General features: G+C 41.2%; 1 protein-coding gene and 1 pseudogene across 5 annotated transcripts in view; one reads left to right on the plus strand and one right to left on the minus strand.

The window, feature by feature from the left end:
• Positions 1–20,044, minus strand: part of MLXIP (MLX interacting protein) — a 63,759-nt gene that overhangs the window by 25,854 nt on the left and 17,861 nt on the right. The window lies entirely within an intron of this gene.
• LOC140618965 (transcription factor BTF3 pseudogene) lies at positions 14,568–15,114 on the plus strand (annotated as a pseudogene).

Genomic DNA, 20,044 nt, shown 5'->3' on the forward strand with positions numbered 1-20,044 from the left:
TAGAGCAGTAGCCCCAGAAAGCATCAGTAGTCAGGCTTCTTCTCCCCCCAACCCTGCCCCACATTAAAAAATTCTCCAGACATGGCTGATGGGGGTATTTCTTGGCTTAAGGATTATGCTACATTCCTTCTTTTTAGGGGTGGGGTGGGGGAAAGGGAGAGAGAGGGAGAATCTTAAGCACAGCTCAGCACAGAGCCCAACACAGGGCTCAATCTTACAACCCTGAAATCATGACCTGAGCCTAAATCAAGAGCTGGACATCTGACTGACTGAGCCACCTAGGGGCCCTACCACATTCCTTCTTTAAAGTGTAACCAGAAACACACTACAAAAATTTCTAAGACTACTGGTTTCTCCTCGATAAACAAAGCCCTCTTCTGGCCTCACCTCCCCAAACTGCCCTCCTACACGCCCCATGGGCTTCCCTGTCAGAACAATGACCTCAAGATTCTCCTCCAAACTACAAACTAGACCTTGGGAAGGCCAAGGTCTAGGGCTGACTCATCCCAGCACAGTGCCTGGCACACAGAAAGCACTTTTAAATACAGAGCTACTAAGTGAGTGCTAACCTTTTCCATAATGAAAAATCTTCACACTGTCCTGCCATGGACACTCTCCTAGGAGACAGGCTCCAGACCTGAAATAGGAAATTCAGAATACAACAAAGGTCTCTCAAAACTATTGGTGGGAAGCGCCTGACGGGCTCAGCTGGTTAAGCAGCTGACTCTTGGTTTCAACTCAGGTCATGATCTCAGGGTCATGGATCGAGCCCTGCATCAGGCTCTTCACTCAGTGGGGAGTCTGCTTGAGTTTTCTCTCTCTCTCTCCCTCTGCCCCTCTTCCCGTAAATAAATCTTAAAAACAAACAAACACCTGTTGTTGGATAGACTAGCAAACCCTGACTTCTTCAGAGGTCTGGCAAGAGACTGCTTTGGAATGGAAATTAAAGTGCAAGCTTTGCACAGACAGGTGCTGAAATTAAGAAGAACAGGGGTAGGTGGGACCAGATGGGATGGACTCTGTCCATACCAGGTAGGATTAACTCCTAACTTCTAGTCAGATCATTCTCTCTAGAAGAAAGCATGCAGAGGGCTCTAGGATCTGTCGCTATAGGTCCCAGAAGAGGCGTGGAGCCCATTCATTTGCGCTGAACCATACTTGCTTGTTACAGAGCAGTATTTCTTTGCCATTCATAGAAATGCTTCCTGGACCCCCAGTAGCAAGACCTCCCTAGTCCTGCCTCCTTATTCCCACTTGGCGAGGTAGAGTGGGTATGTTATCCTGAGTGTAGAAGGAGGAACTGGAGTGCGTGGTCCAGGCCCTTCCCCTCCGCTCCTCTTAGGAGCAAGCTGCCATTTCTCCTGTTCTCCTACAGAGCCTGGGGTGGCAGATGGGGCCCGTCCTAGTCCAGGACTGCCCATACTGCCTGGAAACAGTCTGGGGTTCATCTGTAAGTCATACCCTCAGCTTGGTCAACCATAAAGGTAATATTTTGTCTGACTACCATTTATTCACTCTTCTTTATTGTGGTCAAGTACATATAACATAGAATTTACCATTTGAACCATTTTAAAGTATATGATTCAGTGGCTTTAAGCACATTCATAATGCTGTGTGCCCATCACTGCTACTTAGGTTCAGAACAGTTTTCATCACCCCAAAAGGAAGCCCTGTACTCATGGAGCAGTCACTCCCCGTTTCTTCCTCCCCCTGCCCTGGCAACCACTAATCTACTTTGTCTCTCTGAGTTTGTTTCTTCTGGACATTTCATGTAAACAGAATGATAAAATAGGTGGCCATCTGTGTGTGGCTTCTTTTACCAAGCACACTAATTTCAAGGGTCATCCACATTGTAAGATGTCCTAGTACTTCGTTCCTTTCCATGGTCGAATCATATCCCACTGGGTGGACAGACCACATTTGTTTATTGTTTCACCCACTGATGGACATTTGTTGTTTCACCTTTTGGCTATCATGAATAGTGCTGCTGGGGATCAACTTCTGTTTCATTTCCCTAACAATTTAGCACTCTGGCAGGGGAAAGAGTTCTGATCATTAAGCTGGCACTGGGAACAGAAGGATGGCTGGAGGACAAGCAGAGTGTGTCAACACTTTCAATGCACATCCCTTTGACTCACAGTTCCACTGCCAGGACCTGATTCCGCAGACTCACACATGCACAAGGACACACATGGGAAGACATCACACGGCAGTACTGACGTGGCAGCAAAAGGCTGGAAATGTACACACTCATCAAAGCAAAATGGTTTAAAAATTGTGCTGTAGGTTTAGCGCCTGCCTTTAGCCCAGGGCGTGATCCTGGAGTCCTGGGATCGAGTCCCACATCGGGCTTCCTGCATGGGGCCTGCTTCTCCCTCTGCCTGTGTCTCTGCCTCTCTTTCTCTGCATCTTTCACAAATAAATAAATATAATCTTTAAAAAAACAACAACTGTGCTGTATCCACACAGATGGACACTATGGAGCAACTAAAATCACAGCATACATTTTATGCGCTGATTTACAGGCAAGATCAACAAGTTGCATGAAATGAGAAGAAAACTAAGGTGCAAGATGCACAGCCATGGCCGCCACGTGTATTTGTAACAGGGAGATAGGCACACAAGGCACAGAGGGAGATGGTGGGGGGGTGGCAGGACGGAGACTGCCTGTCAGTTAGTCTCAGAAACAGGGACAGGGAAACAGTGATTTCCCTTCAGAGAGCTAAAGCAGAGATTAAGGGATTCAGTTGGAGAATTAGTTTTCACTGTTTACTGATTTATACTGCTTAAATATAATACAAGAATATGTTATTTTTTCAAAGTAAATAAGGCAAAAATACCAGGTATAGTTCAAGACTCTAATAGGGCTTCTTGTCAATTAGGCTTCTAGTTAATTGGTGATGGCAATTAATCACATAAGCAGATACAAAATTTATGTGCAAGTCAGTTTTGTGAACTAGACCCAAATATGAGGTTAATGCTTAGTAAGTGGTTTCTTTAATGAGTGAGTGGATGCATAATGCTCAGACTGGTCTCTCTTTTTCTCTTTTTCTCAATCCTGAGTCTCTCAGGATTCTTTTTCTTCAAAAGAGCGGTCTCTATTGGCTTTCCTGGGATCTGGGCCTGATTCCACAGGCTGCTAGGAGCCAAAACTAACAGGCTCCAGACAGACAAAGGTTCATTGAGGAGCCAAGACGTGGGGAGCACGCACAGCAAGAGGCATGGCAGGAGAAGGGCAATGTGTTTAATAGAATTGCCTGAGCCGTGGGCCTCTGCCCTGGGCCTTCTGCCCAAGGAGAGCCTCCTCCCAAAGGAAACTCGTGAGGTTGTCAGGCCCTGCTCCCATACCTAAACATGGGTCCTCTCCACTGTACCTGCAATCCATCCTCCTTGTGGGTTGCTTGGTGTCTATTTTATTTTTTTATATTCAGAGAAAGTTCTGTTGGAGAAGCAGAGTCTAAGGGCAAACACAGCAAGGCAGGAACATGGTATCCTGAGGTCTTGGTCCCAGGTCTGTCCTGCTGACAAGATGACCGAATGTGTACACAGTGTGTGTGATATGTGAGGCATGTATGTGTGTGCAGGTGTGTGGTATGCATGTGTGATGGTGTGTGTATAAGCACACTTGTGAATACATATGTGCTAGTGCGTCTAGGTGTGCATCTGCCCTCATGTGTGAGCATGTTTGGGAGGGTCTATGTTTGTTTTGGTAAAAGCAGGGAGTAATCATTTCTACAACCTTCAAAAATTAAAGCAACTTGAAGGAGTTGAAACCAGGCAAAATCAGAGTAGCTGCTGTGGTGACCTCTCCTTCACCCTGTCTGTGAATGCTGGTGACCTGTGTCCTTGCTGGGAGCACTCTCTCCTGTGTTCTAGCCTTCTACAAGGGGACAGACACTGCCATGCTTATATCATTTCCAAGCCAACAGGGAAAGAAGAGTGGTTTCCATTTCTGGACAAATGACATGAGCTGTCTAAGCCCCACCTTCTATAAAATGGTGATGATGTCCACCTTACAGGGAGGATTACAGGTAAGACGTGGAAGGGCAGAGGGAGTGACAGTCAATGCTGGGGCACGCTACTGAATAGCAGTCGGTGCTGGGGCACGTTGCTGAGCTTTAAGCCTGGACTTTCCGGCAGGAGCAGGATCTGGATAGGGTACCATTTAAAGCCAGATTCATCTATTTGCCAGGAAAATAAACTTGAGTCTAGAACCCAGGGTGTTCTGACTCCTCTAGACTGGGTATGGGACCAGATTTAAAGAAATAAAAAGCAGTATGTCACTTCAGTTTGCATCATTTGTTAATAAATTTTAATACTTAAAATGTGCATTAGCCATGTGTCTCTTTTACTTTATGAGCTGTTGCGTCTTTATAAAAACTCTTTTAAAAAACTTTTTATTTTGAAATAATTGTAGATTCATGGGAAGTTGTAAAAAGCACAGAAAGGGGTGCCTGGGGGACTTGGTTAAGTATCTGCCTTCAGCTCAGGTCATAATCCCAGGGTCCTGGGATCAAGCCCTGCCTCAAGGCTCCTTGCTCAGCAGGGAATCTCCTTCTCTTTCCCTATGCTGCTCCCTCTGCTTGTGTTCTTTCTCATAAATAAATAAATAAATAAATAAATAAATAAATAAATAAAATCTTTAAAAATAAAATAAAAATAGCACAAAGAGTTCCCAGCTATTCCCAGGGTGGCATCCTCTGTAGCTGTGAGCACAATTTCACCACTAGGAAACCAATTCTGGCATATTATGGTTAACTAGACTACAAATTTTACTCAGTTTTCACATGTTAAAATGTTTGCCATTTTTCTCTTGCTATGTTGGTAACACCATAATACTAACCTGTGATGTTTCTGCAAATGTTTCCCTTAAGTTTTGGAGTTTTAATTCTTATATAGCGTATGTTCAGATAAGTAGGTTATATACTTGTGCATCCATATCTACAAGTCTTCTTTATCATTTCTTTTATTGCTTCACTGCTCCCCCCGTCCACCCCATCCAGAGATTGTTTCCATTAATCTCTTTTTTAGCTTTTTTAGTCTTACTGATTTTAAATTATACACCCACACTGGAAGAAAATTCAAAACAATACAAAATAGTACAAACAAATGCAAAGTGAGCTGCAATTCCACTACCTAGAAATAACCATTATCTAGATTTTGGTGAAAATATTGTGTAGTGAAGAAATGAAATAACCTTATCCAAGGAGAGTCTGGCCTTTGCCCTTGGCTCCTGGGAGGTGACCTCTATCTATGCCCCTGGAATGTCCTGCCTGACTGGAGTGTCTTTGTTTGCCTGGGGGCTTTGGTCTTAGGATACTCCCGATATAGGGGCTTTGGACCACAAGGTATCAGTTCCAATCCCCAGAGTAACTGATAACTAAAGGTATTAGCCAGATCTCCAGGAGGGGCTGGAGACCAGAAAGTGGTCACAGTATGTGATCGAACCCCATAAAAACTATGAACACCAAAGACTCAGGTGAGCTTCCCTGGTTGGCAATTCTCTGTGTGCCCTGTCACACACTGTGGCAAGACGGAAGTAAGGCCACTAGAAGAGGACAGCCAGAAGTTCTGCATCTGAACACCTCTTCAACTCTGCCCTACGTACCCCTTCTCTTGGCTGATTCAATAGAAGCTTTTCCCTGTAATAAATTGTAATGAAGAATATAAGTTTTCAGCAAGTTCTGTGAGTACTTCTTGAGAATTATTCAATTTGAAGATGGTTTTGGGAACTCCTTCAATTTATACATTGGTGTTAGAAGCAAGGACGGTCTTGTGGACTATTCTCCCTAACTTTGTAGTTGGCCTTAAGTCCTTGTAATATACATATATATGAATAAACATAATAGTTAAATATGTTGGATCATAATTCTGTTTTATAACCCATTTTTATTTATGTTATAGGTATCTTATTATGCCAATAAATATGGTTTTATATTCTTTTTATTGGCTGTATATATTTATCACAATCTACTTAACTGTTTCTCCATAAATAGACATTCATTTATACTAATGGACACATGTTTCTATTTTTCACTTTTATAAACAATGCTATGGCAGCCCAGGTGGCTCAGCGGTTTGGTGCCGCCTTCAGCCCATGGGGTGATCCTGGAGACCTAGGATCGAGTCCCACATCGGGCTCCCTGCATGGAGCCTGCTTCTCCCTCTGCCTGTGTCTCTGCCTCTCTCTCTCTCTTTCTCTGTGTCTCTCATGAATAAATAAATAAAATCTTTAAAAAAAAAATGCTGTAATGAACATCCTGCTACTTACATTTTTGTGTAAGTTGCATGTCTGTTTCTGTAAGATAAATTCCTAGAAACTTAAAAACTGAATCAGAGAGTATGTGTATATTTATAATTTTGTTCCAAAGAATCGAAGTTTATACTAATTTACACTTCCAACAGCAGTGAATAGTGAGTGTTTAGTTCCTCAAACCAGCATTTTCATTAGTTCCTATTAATGTTTGCAAAGGCAACAAGCAAAAAATCAGTTGATTTTTTGGATCCCACTTATATCATTTTATGTTTATTAGTCGTTGGAATTTTCATGTGACTTATCCACACACCTCCTTGTTTTGTGCTGTGTGAGAGATCTTAATGCGGTGGGAATGTTTGCAACACATACATCAGAGTTATTGTGCGCCCGTCTTGATGGTCTGTCTTTGCCTTGACCATTTACTGTGTGCTTTCTTTGGTGTCTGCTCTACTCACTTCTTGTATGGATAGTAGGGTTTCGTTATTTTTAGTAAAAAATTTTCATTAATGTAGTCAAAAATTTTAAAGTCTTTACTGTTTCTACTTTTTTGGTCATACTTAAAAAGGCTTTTTCCACACCAAGACTGTGAAACTGTGCCTTCTTCCAGTGCTTTCACAACTTCACATTTTACAGTCAAGTCTTGGCTCCAACTGGAATTTACTTTGATGTAATGAGTGTTAATGGGATCCTGCTTTAGTCAATGGTTCCTACTTATTTACTAAGTAATCCATCTTTCCTCTGCTGGATTAAAATACCATCTTTATCATACACCACGTTCCTGTATATGTATTTGGCACGACTTCTAAACATCCTATTTCTTTTTTTTTTTTTTTTTTATTTATGATAGTCACAGAGAGAGAGAGAGAGAGAGAAGCAGAGATATAGGCAGAGGGAGAAGCAGGCTCCATGCACCGGGAGCCCGATGTGGGATTCGATCCTGGGTCTCCAGGATCGCGCCCTGGGCCAAAGGCAGGCGCCAAAGCGCTGCGCCACCCAGGGATCCCTAAACATCCTATTTCTTTTGGTGTTTTGTGCAGGTGTTTTTAATGGTTTCACTTTTTATATTTAACTCTGATTCATCTGGAGGGAAAATCAATTTATTTCTTTACATAGCTCACCAAAATAAATGCTGATTAGCTATCTGATTGTCTCACCTTCTGCAACTAACTTATGAAACTTCCATTAACATATATTAAATTATAATATACACTAGGGTCTGTTCTGGGGCTTCATATCACTGATTCACATCCAACTCTATGCTAATATTACACTGACTTAATAATTATAAATTTGTAAATACTTTTCTATCTAGTTTAGGTTGGTGCCCATTTTTTTTTTAAATGTTAGAATCCTTGCCTATTTACTCTTCCATGTTCCAACCTTAAAATCACATTGTCAAATCTCAAAAGACAACTATTCTAATATTTTTAGTAGAGTCACACTTAATAAATGAATTAATGTGGGCAGGGCTGACCATTCCATTCAGGTCATCTCCATCCTAAATCAGTATATGTTTCTCCACTTATTCAAGCCATTTACCCTACTTAAAATATCAGAGAAATCTGAAGCTGTCTAGTATTCTATAATCTACTTCATCTATGTCCTTCACATTTCAAATCATATATTCTATTAATGTTTTAAAGTATAAAAAGAAAATTTAGAAAGCTAAACCAGCAAAATAAAACACACATACCCAAACACAAACACTGTCTACATTTTACTGTACACAAGACACACAGACACACCCACAGCTAATATGGCAACTACCACCCTCACCCTGATCAAAGTGGCTAAGCCACAGACACTGACACAACTCAGAAGCTTCTATCATATCAGCACTAGGAGTAACTACCCTCAAAGAATCCCGTCATTTTCTAGCACTTTTATCCACCTACGCATAAAGGTAATTAGGTTCACATATTCACCAACGGTAAGATTTTTATGTGAAGGAAGAAAAACTCCACCCTGATATAGACATCTGGCTTAAAGAGGAAGTAAGTTAACAAAGGTCTCCAGCCAGAGTACACACCTGGAGTCAGGACTCTAGAAACTATCAGAGATGTAATAGAAATAGATCAGCAGATGTTTCTGAGTTCCTATGAAGACTGGCAAGAAACAAATTTGTTATTATTACCATTATTAGTCATTTTCAAGACACTGTCAGCTACCTAACCCACTTAAAAGGCAGAGAAATTTGAAGCTATCTGACGCATTTCAAAGGATAAGGTAACACTCTCCAGGTAGCCAAGACCTATAAATAGGCTTTAAAAACATTGGCTCCGGGCAGTTTAGCGCCGCCTTCAGCCCAGGGCCTGATCCTGGAGACCTGGGATCGAATCCCACATCAGGCTCCCTGCGTGGAGCCTGCTTCTCCCTATGCCTGTGTCTCTGCCTCTCTCTCTGTGTCTCATGAATAAATAAATAACATCTTAAAACAAACAAACAAACAAACAAACATTGGCTCCTTTTCTGAAAGTCAGCTTTGACAATTAAAGAAAACCCATGAAATCTGTTCTCCTTTGAATTTAAAACCCTAGATCCTAACAGTAACAAGGGTGGCAGTTGACAACAGGGTAAGTAGGTATGGGTACATCTATCAAATCCTAGCTTTTTAGGGGCAGGAGCTAGAGCTATAAGTTAACTCTATGTAGCATCTATTACCTGTGTAAAATGCTGCTTAACAAAAGAAATGAGTTGATGATAAGAATTAGAACATTTTCAGGTCACAGGTAGGCTATACAGCATGAATACTGTAGCCAGGTTAATCCGACTGAGACATTATTTTCTTCATGATACTATCCGGAGTCACTTATTTAACACTATTCTAGCTACTGATAGAGCAGCCAACAAAACATTTCTAGCCCAATAGAACTTATATTATATTCTATGGGGAAAGACAGAAAACCAAGTATGTGTTATGTCAGGAGCACTCAGTGGTACGGGTCAAAAGCAAGGTGGAGAGGGAGTTGGGAGGTGCTATTTCTATAGGGTGAAGTATGAAAGTGGAAGATAGTGTGGACACTGATGGATCCTGGCTTCTGCCTCAACAGCCAACAAACCTGCTCTTGCCAAGGACGCCAACAACCTCTACACCATCAAATCAGTCCCTTCCCTACCTCACCTGACACACCACACCTCACCTTACCTGCCCCTACCCCACCCCCAGACCCTCACCCACTGCACCACCTACTTCTATGCCAGGCTGCTGCTCTCCCCTTCACCAGCTTTTCCTCCCCCTTCCCTCAGTAGAGGGGCTTGTCCTGAACCTGCCACAGCCTACACTCTTTCCCTCACCTCCCCCTACCCACATGTCAGGATAACCTCAAGAATGCCCCTGTTGAAACTCCTGCAAGGGTTCCCACAGCATATGAGGTAGAACACAGTCCCTAAATACTCATTAAGGTAGAGTCTCCCAGCTGCCCACAACTGGCATAAACAAGCACTTCACTCAGTCGGCTGACTCCTTCATCTTGTAGATATTAGCTTCCCACAGGAGCCCTCCTGGACCACTCTCTGTGTAAATTATTAGCTATGTTCTCTCCCTACACCCTGTACCCACCACAGTCTGCCATTACCTACTGATGGGTATGTTGACTGTGTCTATAATCAGAATGCACTTTCTTTAAAGGGGTAACCAGGTCTCTTCCCTCGACTAATACGTGTCTCGTCCCCAGCACCGTGCCACCACACAACGGGCCCTTGAGTATGTGCTGAATGACCTCCAGAGTGAAAACACCAGTGTATTCCTACTGTCCACAGAGGCCCACTTGGATTAGGCCAGCCCTCACCCCTGGCCTTGCTTCTCCCTCTCATTCTGCCTGATGTTCCCCCTGCCTGTGCTGTCAAATAAAGAAATAAAATCTTTTTTAAAAAAACCTTAATTAAAAAAATAAAAATAAAAACCACAAACAAAAGAAGTTTATATGGCCCTCCTCACACAATAGAAATTTCCAAAATGAAATCGGTTTTTACCTTTGCCTGCTAAAGACAATCTCCCTTCCATCTGCTACTGAGAATCAGCTGTCACCCTAAAGCTCTCCCTCTTCTTATCTCCCTCCCATGCATGCATTTTCATCAATTTGTCAGCCACCCAAGTAGGAAGTCTGGGGGAGAGCTGGGGCTCACTCACTCAAACGAAGGCAAGTGAGATCATCTGAGGCTGGCATCTATTTCAGAAACACTGTAAATCTCTGCACCACCCCAACTGCACCATGCAGCCCTTCTGCTGACGATCTCCTGAGATGTGTGGACATATTTCATCTTTATCGGCACTCAAAATACCTACATCCTTGTCTTCATGATACGCTCATTTTCACTCTGGTCTTTCTGTCAAAAGCAACAATTTGCCTTTCATAAAATCAAACTTGAAAACAGTGGTAGAAGATGAGGTTTCAGTTCATTAGCAAATCTGTTTTAACCTCAGGCATAGATTAGGAACCCTGCGGCATGGGCATTTTCTATGTCAAACTGTCGTTAAAAGTGCTTAAAACAAGAAAAGTGTGTCTTTACAGCTCCATGGGAGGATAAACACACCTTGGTTACTACAGTGCTATAAAATATCAAGGTCAGGGTAACTTATCTCTCTTTCATTTACCTCTCCTTCAAGGACTCCTAAGAAAACAGACAAAAATAAAATGAGCATATCTAAGGCACAAATCATTTAACAAACTACAGTGCAGGAAAAAAAATGTCAAAAAAAGCAATGGACGTCTATTTTCTCAAAACTGAAATCCTTAATATGCTGATTTTTTTCCCTCCATACTAACAAATGAAGTCAACAAATGAGCAGGGCAGGAGGAACTTGTGGTATATAAGATTGAATCAAATGGCAAGATTTTGTTTTCTCATCTCTCAGGTCTCTGGGAACCAGGGTGCATTTGGGAGAAGAAGGAAAAGTAGGGAGAGAAATTTGGAGGAAATTCGAAGCCAACCATTTAGACTGATTTTTTAACTGTAAAATTTCAGAGTCTTCTCATTATTGCAGGAGCCCAATCCACTTTCCTGGCATAAGGAAGATGAAGAACACCTGATTCTTCTTAAGTCAAAATCCCAGATTTTGCCTAGGAAGCCCGATCCCATCCACTGTGCCCCAGTGATAAATTCGTGTCACAAAAATTCACTACCAACAGAATCTCAGGCCAGGCCACCCTCTTCAGGTGGAAACACAGTGTGGCTCTCACTATAGGCAGACTCTCAAGAACAAGAACAGCCCTTTCTAATGAGAAGCACTCTTTCATTATCAACTGTTACCTGCCACTGGCCACAGGAATGGAGAAAGAGACTGTGTCCCCACCTTCCTTTTTTTTTTTTTTTTTTTTTTGTCCCCGCCTTCCTGACCACTTGGCAGACTTGGATAGATGTCTGACCTTTCTGAACTTCACTTTCTTTGGGGGGGGGGGGGGGGGGAGGAACAACCTATTTTACAGAGCTACAGTAAGAATTAAATGAAGAAAGATATTTATATGGACTAACAGTGTCTAGAATCCAAGACGTAGCCAATACAATGGATTTAAGCCTCCAGCCAATGCTCCCCAGGATGTTCAGAGCTGCTCTGACTCTGTGTGCTGTGATAAAACACAATTAAAGGCTTCTTAGCCACAGCAGTAAAGCTTCCCAGAAACTGACTCAGGGGACAAAGAGAGAGCATGACTGTTAGGGTGGGTGATGAGCAAAGGTCTCAAGAGAGGGAGGGAACTGCCATTTAGAGATTAGATACGCGGTTCTTCAATGAAACACAATCGAATCCCACCAGTCCCTGCACTAAGACACAACTGCCTTTCTTTTTTTATTAGCACCCTTTCACTCTTCACCACAATGAGTGTCTACATAGTAGCAAGGTCTAATGGCTCTTCATCAACTAGTGCAGTTGGGAGCCTCCACAGCCTACCATTACTTGCACACATACCCCCAGAAGTTCCCTCAGCAAAGAAGTACCACCTAGTGACCGATGACTCGCCTTCAACATCAGTTCTGGGGCACACTTCACAGAAGTATCCCTTACCAGCCACTACTCAGGCTAGACAGCAGAATGATAAAGAAGAGCCTGCAATTCCACCTTACTTTCACAACCAGGAAGCAGATGCACCCAGACCATGTGGCAGAGATCATCTGCAGGCCAGGAAAGGAAACATTCCAGCAACATGTACCAAGAACCTGAGATGTGACAAGCTCTGCACTGAGACCTGGGTTACAATGATGTCAGAACATCACAAGCTAATGGGAAAGATAGCTTCGAGGGAGCTAAGGCACATGTACAATGTACAGAAACACACAAAAGGGCATTCAATGTCATCAGCAGGTTCAGGACATCTTCCTCGGGCAGGAGGCCTAAGCTGAGGCCCCCAAGGATGGGCAGGAATTAACCAGGGAAAGAGGATGTAGAGACAATGGTTTCAAGTAGAAGGAATAAAGAGATCTTTCTCAAAATATTAGCAGTTTGGCTTCTGGTCCCTTCTCTCCTTTATCCTTAACTTTGATGAGCAAAGAAGTGAAGGTAAGAATACAATTGTCTGGAGCCTTCAGGATCCACATAGAGGGATCTATAGGATCTTCAGGATCTCTACATAAAGAGCCAGTGCAATTTCCCGAATCTGTCATCCAAAAAAGATGACAGAATGAGAGGAAGAGCTAACTTATCACAGCCGTTTCTGAAGTAAAGCAGAAGGAGAAAGAGGGGAGAAAAAGAGGAAGGAGAGAGCAAGATTGAGAAAAGGAAAGTTTGGGAAAGATGTGTCTTCTACTTTGGTGATTTGACTTTAAAAAGTGAAAAATCTCTCCTAAATCAAAAATTCAATAAGCAAAGTTAGAAGGTAAGTGCCAAATGAAGGGAGAGACCATGAAAAGAACATTACTAAATAGTTCTACAAAATTGGTTAAGCTCCCCAACTTACTAACTGCAGAGAGAAAAACATATCTTTACAATGAAAAGATCTGGCAGTTATACTAACAAAATGATCAAATTTAGCATCATTAATGGTGGGACAACCTGACATTATGTACCTTTGATGTGACTGTGAAGCATACCCACCAAAAATCCTGAGCCTGAATATAATCAAGCCTTTTAGGCCCAACATAGTTCACAGGAAATACAGGGGATGGAGAAACATGTTAACCATTACAAAAAGAAAACAAATCCAGAATGTGGGACGTTTTTCCATACAACTAGGCCTATCACTTCAAAAAGTCCATGCCAAGGGGAAAAGGGGGAAAAAGATTATTCTCTTCGGCATGAAAATGATATAATGGTTATGGAAGGGAGTATCTTTATTTTTAGGAATACAAGGTCATGATGTCTCCAACATTTTCTCTGAATCATATGAAAGTAAGAGAGACAGGTACATAAAGCAAGTAAGGCAAAAGTTAACAAACGTCTACTGCAGGTAGATGGCTATAAAGGGGATGGTTGTTCCAAATTTTCTGCGTTAAGATTTTTAATAATACAACTGTTGGGGGAAAAAACGGAAAAGGAAAGACCTGGGTGGCTCAGTTCATTAAGCAGCTGCCTTTGGCTCAGGTTATGATCCCAGAGTCCTGGGATTGAGCCCTACTTGGGGCTCCCTGCTCAGTGGGGAGTCTGCTTCTCCCTCTATCCCTCCCCTGCTCATTCTCCCTCTCTCTCTCAAATAAATAAATAGAAAAAAAAAGCAAGAAAGAAAGACTAATTTCCCAACTTAAAGAAAGAGCAAAAGAGAAGAACTAAAAGGGAATTCACAAATATAAAATAAATGGTCAGGGGCACCTGAGTGGCTTAGTGGTTGAGCATCATGATCAAGTTTGGCTCAGGTCGTGATCCCAGGGTCCTGGGATCGAGTCCCACCGCAGGCTCCCTGTTGCCTATGTCTCTACCTCTCTCTCTCTACGTCTCTTATGAATAAATAACATCTTTTTTAAAAATAAATAAATAAAATTAAAGGTCAAATTCAGGGAACAATACATCCACTAGAGATCAAAGAAATGAAAACTAAAACACCTGAGATACCGTTTTTTGCCTATCAGATTAACAAAGATTTATGAAAGCACAGAAATAATGATACATGATATCCTTTAAACGTACAGCCATTGTGGAAAACAAGCTGGTAATTTCTTACGATGTGAAACATCTCCTTACCTATGACTCACATTTACACAAGAGAAATGAAAATGTGTCCACATCAAGACTTGTACATAAAAAAAAAAAAAAAAAAAAAAGACTTGTACATGAAGCTGCCATCTTGCATCCCGGCGTGTGTGCACCTAATCTCAGCTGGTCCGCCTGAGACCTCCTGAGCGCCAACCCTATTCCCCTGTGTGGTCCCATTTCCGCTCCAACAGGATGAAAGAAACTATCATGAACCAGGAGAAACTCACCAAACTGCAAGCACAAGTGCACATTGGTGGAAAAAGAACTGCTTGCCGAAAGAAGGTGGTTCATAGAACAGCTACAGCAGATGATAAAAAACTTCAGTTCTCCTTAAAGAAGTTAGAGGTAAACACTATCTCTAGTATTGAAGAAGTGAATAAGTTCACAAACCAAGGAATAGTGATCCACTTTAACAACCCTAAAGTTCAGGCATCGCTGGCAGCGAACACTTTCACCATTACAGGCCATGCTGAGACAAAGCAGCTGACAAAAATGCTACCCAGTATCTTAAACCAGCTTGGTGCAGACAGTCTGACTAGATTAAGAAGACTGGCTGAAGCTCTGCCCAAACAATCTGTGGATGGAAAAGCACCACTTGCTACCTGAGAGGATGATGTTGATGAAGTTCCAGATCTTGTGCAGAATTTTGATGAAGCTTCCAAGAATGAAGCAAACTGAATTGAGTCAACTTCTGAAGAAGGTAAAACTTGAAGAAGTTACTGGGAGCTGCTATTTTATATTATGATTGCTTTTTAAAAAAATTTTTTAAAGACTTTTTGATTTACCTATTTTTCTTTTTAAGAGATCTTATTTATTTATTCATGATAGACACAGACATAGAGAGAGAGAGAGAGAGGCAGAGACACAGGCAGAGGGAGAAGCAGGCTCCATACCAGGAGCCCGATGTGGAACTTGATCCCGGGACTCCAGGATCATGCCCTGGGCCGAAGGCAGGCACTAAACCGCTGAGCCACCCAGGGATCCCCTGCTTTTTAAAATTTTGTTCATGGATCTGATAAAATCTAGATCTCTAATATTTTTAAGCCCAAGCCCTTTGAACACCGCAGCTCTTTTCAGTTTTTGCTTATACACAATTCATTCTTTGCAGCTAATTAAGCTGAAGAAGCCTGGGAATAAAGTTTGAAACAAGGTTAATAAAGTTCTTTGCCTGGGGGAAAAAAAAAAAGACTTGTACATGAACAGTCACACCACCTTTATTTATACTGAAGCTAAAAACGATAAAACGAAAGGAAGGCAAGCCAAATGTTTCTGAACAGAGGAATGGATAAAACAAACTGTGGTATGTCCAAGCAACAGAATATTAACTACTGATACATGGAGCAACACAGATGAATCTTAAAAACATATTGAGGAAAAGAAATCAAGCAAAAAAAGTACATACTGTATGATTCCATTTATACAGAACACAAGGAAAGACCAATCGAATCTACAGTTGAGAGAGCAGATGGGGGACGGGAGGAATGCCTGGAAAGGGTACAAAGGAACCTTCTGGGCTTCTGGAAATGTTCTGTATCTTAGCTATAGTGGTTACACATGTGTATACATTTGTCAAAACTATTGAAATGTACATTCAAAAGGGTGTATTTTATTGTTTCCATATTAAACCCAAGAGGTGAATTAAAATTTCAAATTACAGTAATGACACTCAGAGTTGGGGAGGATGTGGGAGAGTAGGGTCTCTTTAATACACTGGTAGTGGGAATACTGACTGGTCCAACTTTTTTTTTTTCTTTTTTTTGCTAACAGCTTTATTGGAATGTATCTCACATACCATACTATTCATGCATTTAAAGTAGATAATTTCAAAAAAAAATAAAATAAAGTAGATAATTTCAATGGTTTTTAGTCTAATCACAGAGTTGTGCAACTATCACCACAGTCAATTTTACAACATTCCTATTACCTCAAAAAGACAAGCCATACCCCTCAGTCATTACCTTCTAATCCTAAGCAACTACTAATCTACTTTCTATCTCTAAATGTGTGTCTACTCTGGACATTTCATGTAAGTGGAATCATGTAACACGTGGTTTTGTGACAGATTTCAACTTAGCATAATGTTTTCAAGGTTCATACATATGATAGTGAATATTTTAGTTCCTTTTTACAGCTGAACAATATTCCATTATATGGATGCAACACATTTTGTTTGTTCTGTTTGTTTATTTATAAAGATTGATTATTTATTCATGGAAGACAGAGAGAGGCGTGGGGGGCGGCGCAGAGACACAGGCAGAGGGAGAAGCAGGCTCCGTGCAGGGAGCCCAACGCGGGACTCAATTCCGGGACCCCAGGATCACGCCCCGGGCTGAAGGCGGCGCCAAACCGCTGAGCCACCCGGGCTACCCTATTTATTTACTGATAGGCATTTGGGTTGTTTCCACCTTTGGGTTATTATGAATAATGCTGCTATGAGCATTGGTTTACAGGTTTTGTATGGACATATGCTTTCATTTCTCTTGCATAGACACCTAGGAATGCCAACTCCTGGGGCAAATGGCAAATTTATGTTTAACTTTTTGAGGAACTACTAGAGTGGCTTCCACAGTGGCTACACCATTTTACATTCCCACCAGCAACGTACAGAGGGTTCCAGTCTCTCCACATCCTCACCATCACTTGTCACACCCTAGTGGGTGTGAAGCAGTATCTCTGTGGTTTCAATTTTCATTTCCCTAATGATTAATAGTGTTAAACATTTTTTCATGTGTTTATTGGCCATCCATATATCTTTGAAGAAGATTGTTTGCCCACGGTTTAATCAGGTTGTTTGTCCTTTTATTTCCGAGTTGTAGTTTTTTTAATATATTCTGTATAACACATCCATTATTAGATACATGATTTGCAAATATTTTCTCCCATACTGGGAGTTGTCTTTTCTAAGTGGTACAACTGAAAGCAAGTCTGACGACATACATCAAAAATTTCAGTGTGAATACCCTTTAGTCTTATAGTTTTAGGGGTGCCTGGGTGGCTAAGTCAGTTAAGTGTCTATCTTCAGCTCAGGTCATGATCTCAGGGTCCTGGGATTGAGCCCCACATCGGGCTCCCTGCTCAGCAGATGAGTCTGCTTCCCCCTCTTTCTCTCTGTGATTTCTCTCTCACTCTCTCTCAAATAAATAGAATCTTTAAAAAATTATATCTTATAGTTTTACTTCTAAGAATTTATCCTAAAAATAAAGAAATGGAATGAGAAGAGCTAATAAATAAGAACACTTATCACAGTATTTTCTTTTTTTTCTCTCAAAGATTTTATTTATTAATGACAGATACAGAAAGAGAGAGGCAGAGACATAGACTTAGGGAGAAGCAGACTCCATGCAGGGAGCCCAATGTGGGGCTCAATTCCGGAACTCAGGGATCATGCCCTGAGCTGAAGGCAGCCACTCAACTGCTGAGCCACCCAGGTGTCCCTTATCACACACAGTATTTAAGCTGGATCTCAATCCTTTCCTGATACATAAATAAAAATTAACCCCAAATGGATCACTGTCCAACATGAGAACCAAAATTATAAAACTTCTTGAAGAAAATATAAGAAAACGAGAGACCTTGAGTTTGGGATTTCTTAAACAGGACACAAAAAACATGAACTAAAAATATATATATATATATTCTGGACTTCATCAAAATTTAAAACTTTTGCTCTTCAAAAGATAATTGAAAACGATAGTGCATGTCTATTTTTACCTACACAAGTACAGAAAAAAATAAAAAGGATGTAGTAACAAAAATAGGGTATAAAACTCCACAAAGGGTGTTTCAGAGGATTCTGCTCTTCTTCTCTCTGAAATGTCTGAATTCTCCATGACAAGGACTACCCACTTCTGTATGAGGAGAGTTGGAGAGAAACTATTTCCATTTTGAAAAAGGGAAAAAGTGAGTTTTCATCTCATAATTAATAGAAAATAATATTCACCTATTATCATATTGATTTGGAGTTGGGGGGGTGGCCACATTTCAAAAATAAGAATACACTGTAATTTTCTTTTTCTTTTCTTTTTTTTAAGATTTTATTTATTTAGAGGCACCTGGGTAGCTCAGTGGTTGAGTGTCTGCCTTTAGCTCACGGTGTGATCCTGGGGTCCTGGGGTGAGTCCTACATTGGGCTCCCCATGGAGAACCTGCTTCTCCCTCTGCCTATGTTTCTGCCTCTCTCTGTGTGTCTCTCAAATAAATAAATAAATAAATAAATAATTTTAATAAAAAGTTTATTTATTCATTTGAGAGAGAGAGAACACACAAGTGGGGGGAAGGGGCAGAGGAAGAGGAGAAGCAGGCTCCCCACTGAGTAGGGAGCCCAGGGCTCCCAGGACCCTGAGATCATGACCTGAGCTGAAGGCAGACACTTAATCATCCAAGCTACCCAGGTGCCCTTACTGTAATTTTCATAAGAGTGTAATATCTTTGCCCTTTTTTGCAGATAATTTCTATCATATACACAAGTTAATCTGTCAACAAATTTCAGTGATGTAAATGGATAATAATGGCTTAAGATTATTCTGTAAGAGAAGTTTTTACGTATAGCATTAATCTCAACTCTCTGGGGCTTAGTTATATAGAAGTAAAAATAATTCAAGATAAATAATAAAAGTCTGTGCACTTGACTCAGAGGAGAATCTCTAAGCCCTCACTAAGTTAATTACTCTAATTTTACACTCAATTTAACAAGTTATGCAAACCAATAGAAAACGGGAGGCACTAGACAAACAGGGAGGGTAAGTGGCAAACTCACTGCAGAACAAGTGGCAGCCAAGAGCCTGGAGGAGACAATCATTAAAGCTATGAAAACGAAAACCCACTCACAAGAGGGCCTATGATGGCTGAGTAGAGAAGCAAATTATACGTACGGTGGAAGACTATCAAGGGACTATAATGATACAATAAATAATATTCAAGTTATAATCTAGAGATAATTAAGTTATACTCTATACATTCAAGAAAGCAGTGATGATTATGTATTTGAGATATATTACCACTTTTCATTAAAAATGGCTAATTTTATTAAAGAAATGGTTAACAAAATAAGCCATGGACATCTAGACAACTCGCTTATATCAAAGGAAGCTCTCTATTCATTTAGACAGGGGCAAATAACTAAGGTATTTTTGTAAACATATTTTAATAGCTACTCATCTTAATGCCACTCAAAGGACTGAAGTGAGGAAATAATTTAGATCCACTGACAGATTATTCTATGCTCCACAGATCTCACCATGTAGGTGGTTTCCTAGACCAGCCCAGAGTAAGAACTAACCCCGTGGACAAGAGCACTTTCTATTACTGCCTTCTCATCTGGCTCTGTCCAACACATATAATCTCCTGCCTTTGCACCTCTGCAAAAAAGCACTTTAACTTGGCTGTCTGGGGCCCAGGTCTTTAAGTTTGTCTCACACCCTGCATTTTTCCTAAGCTCTTCAAATGCCACTCTGCAACCACACTGCATTTGGATAGCTACCAGTTCATATGCAGAGAAACTAAGTTCCTGACTCTGTAAGGAAATGGGAGTCTGATCTTCTCACTGTTTATTCGAGCTACCCCCACCCCCCACGTGAGTTCCTAGTGTCCACACCAGTGAGGCTGGCATTTCCACAGACAGCTGGATATGACTAATCTGACCACACAAATATGAAACTAAATGAGGGGTA

Source organism: Canis lupus, chromosome 27 (genome assembly GCF_048164855.1).
Source record: "Canis lupus baileyi chromosome 27, mCanLup2.hap1, whole genome shotgun sequence".
Taxonomy (NCBI): Eukaryota; Metazoa; Chordata; class Mammalia; order Carnivora; family Canidae; genus Canis; species Canis lupus.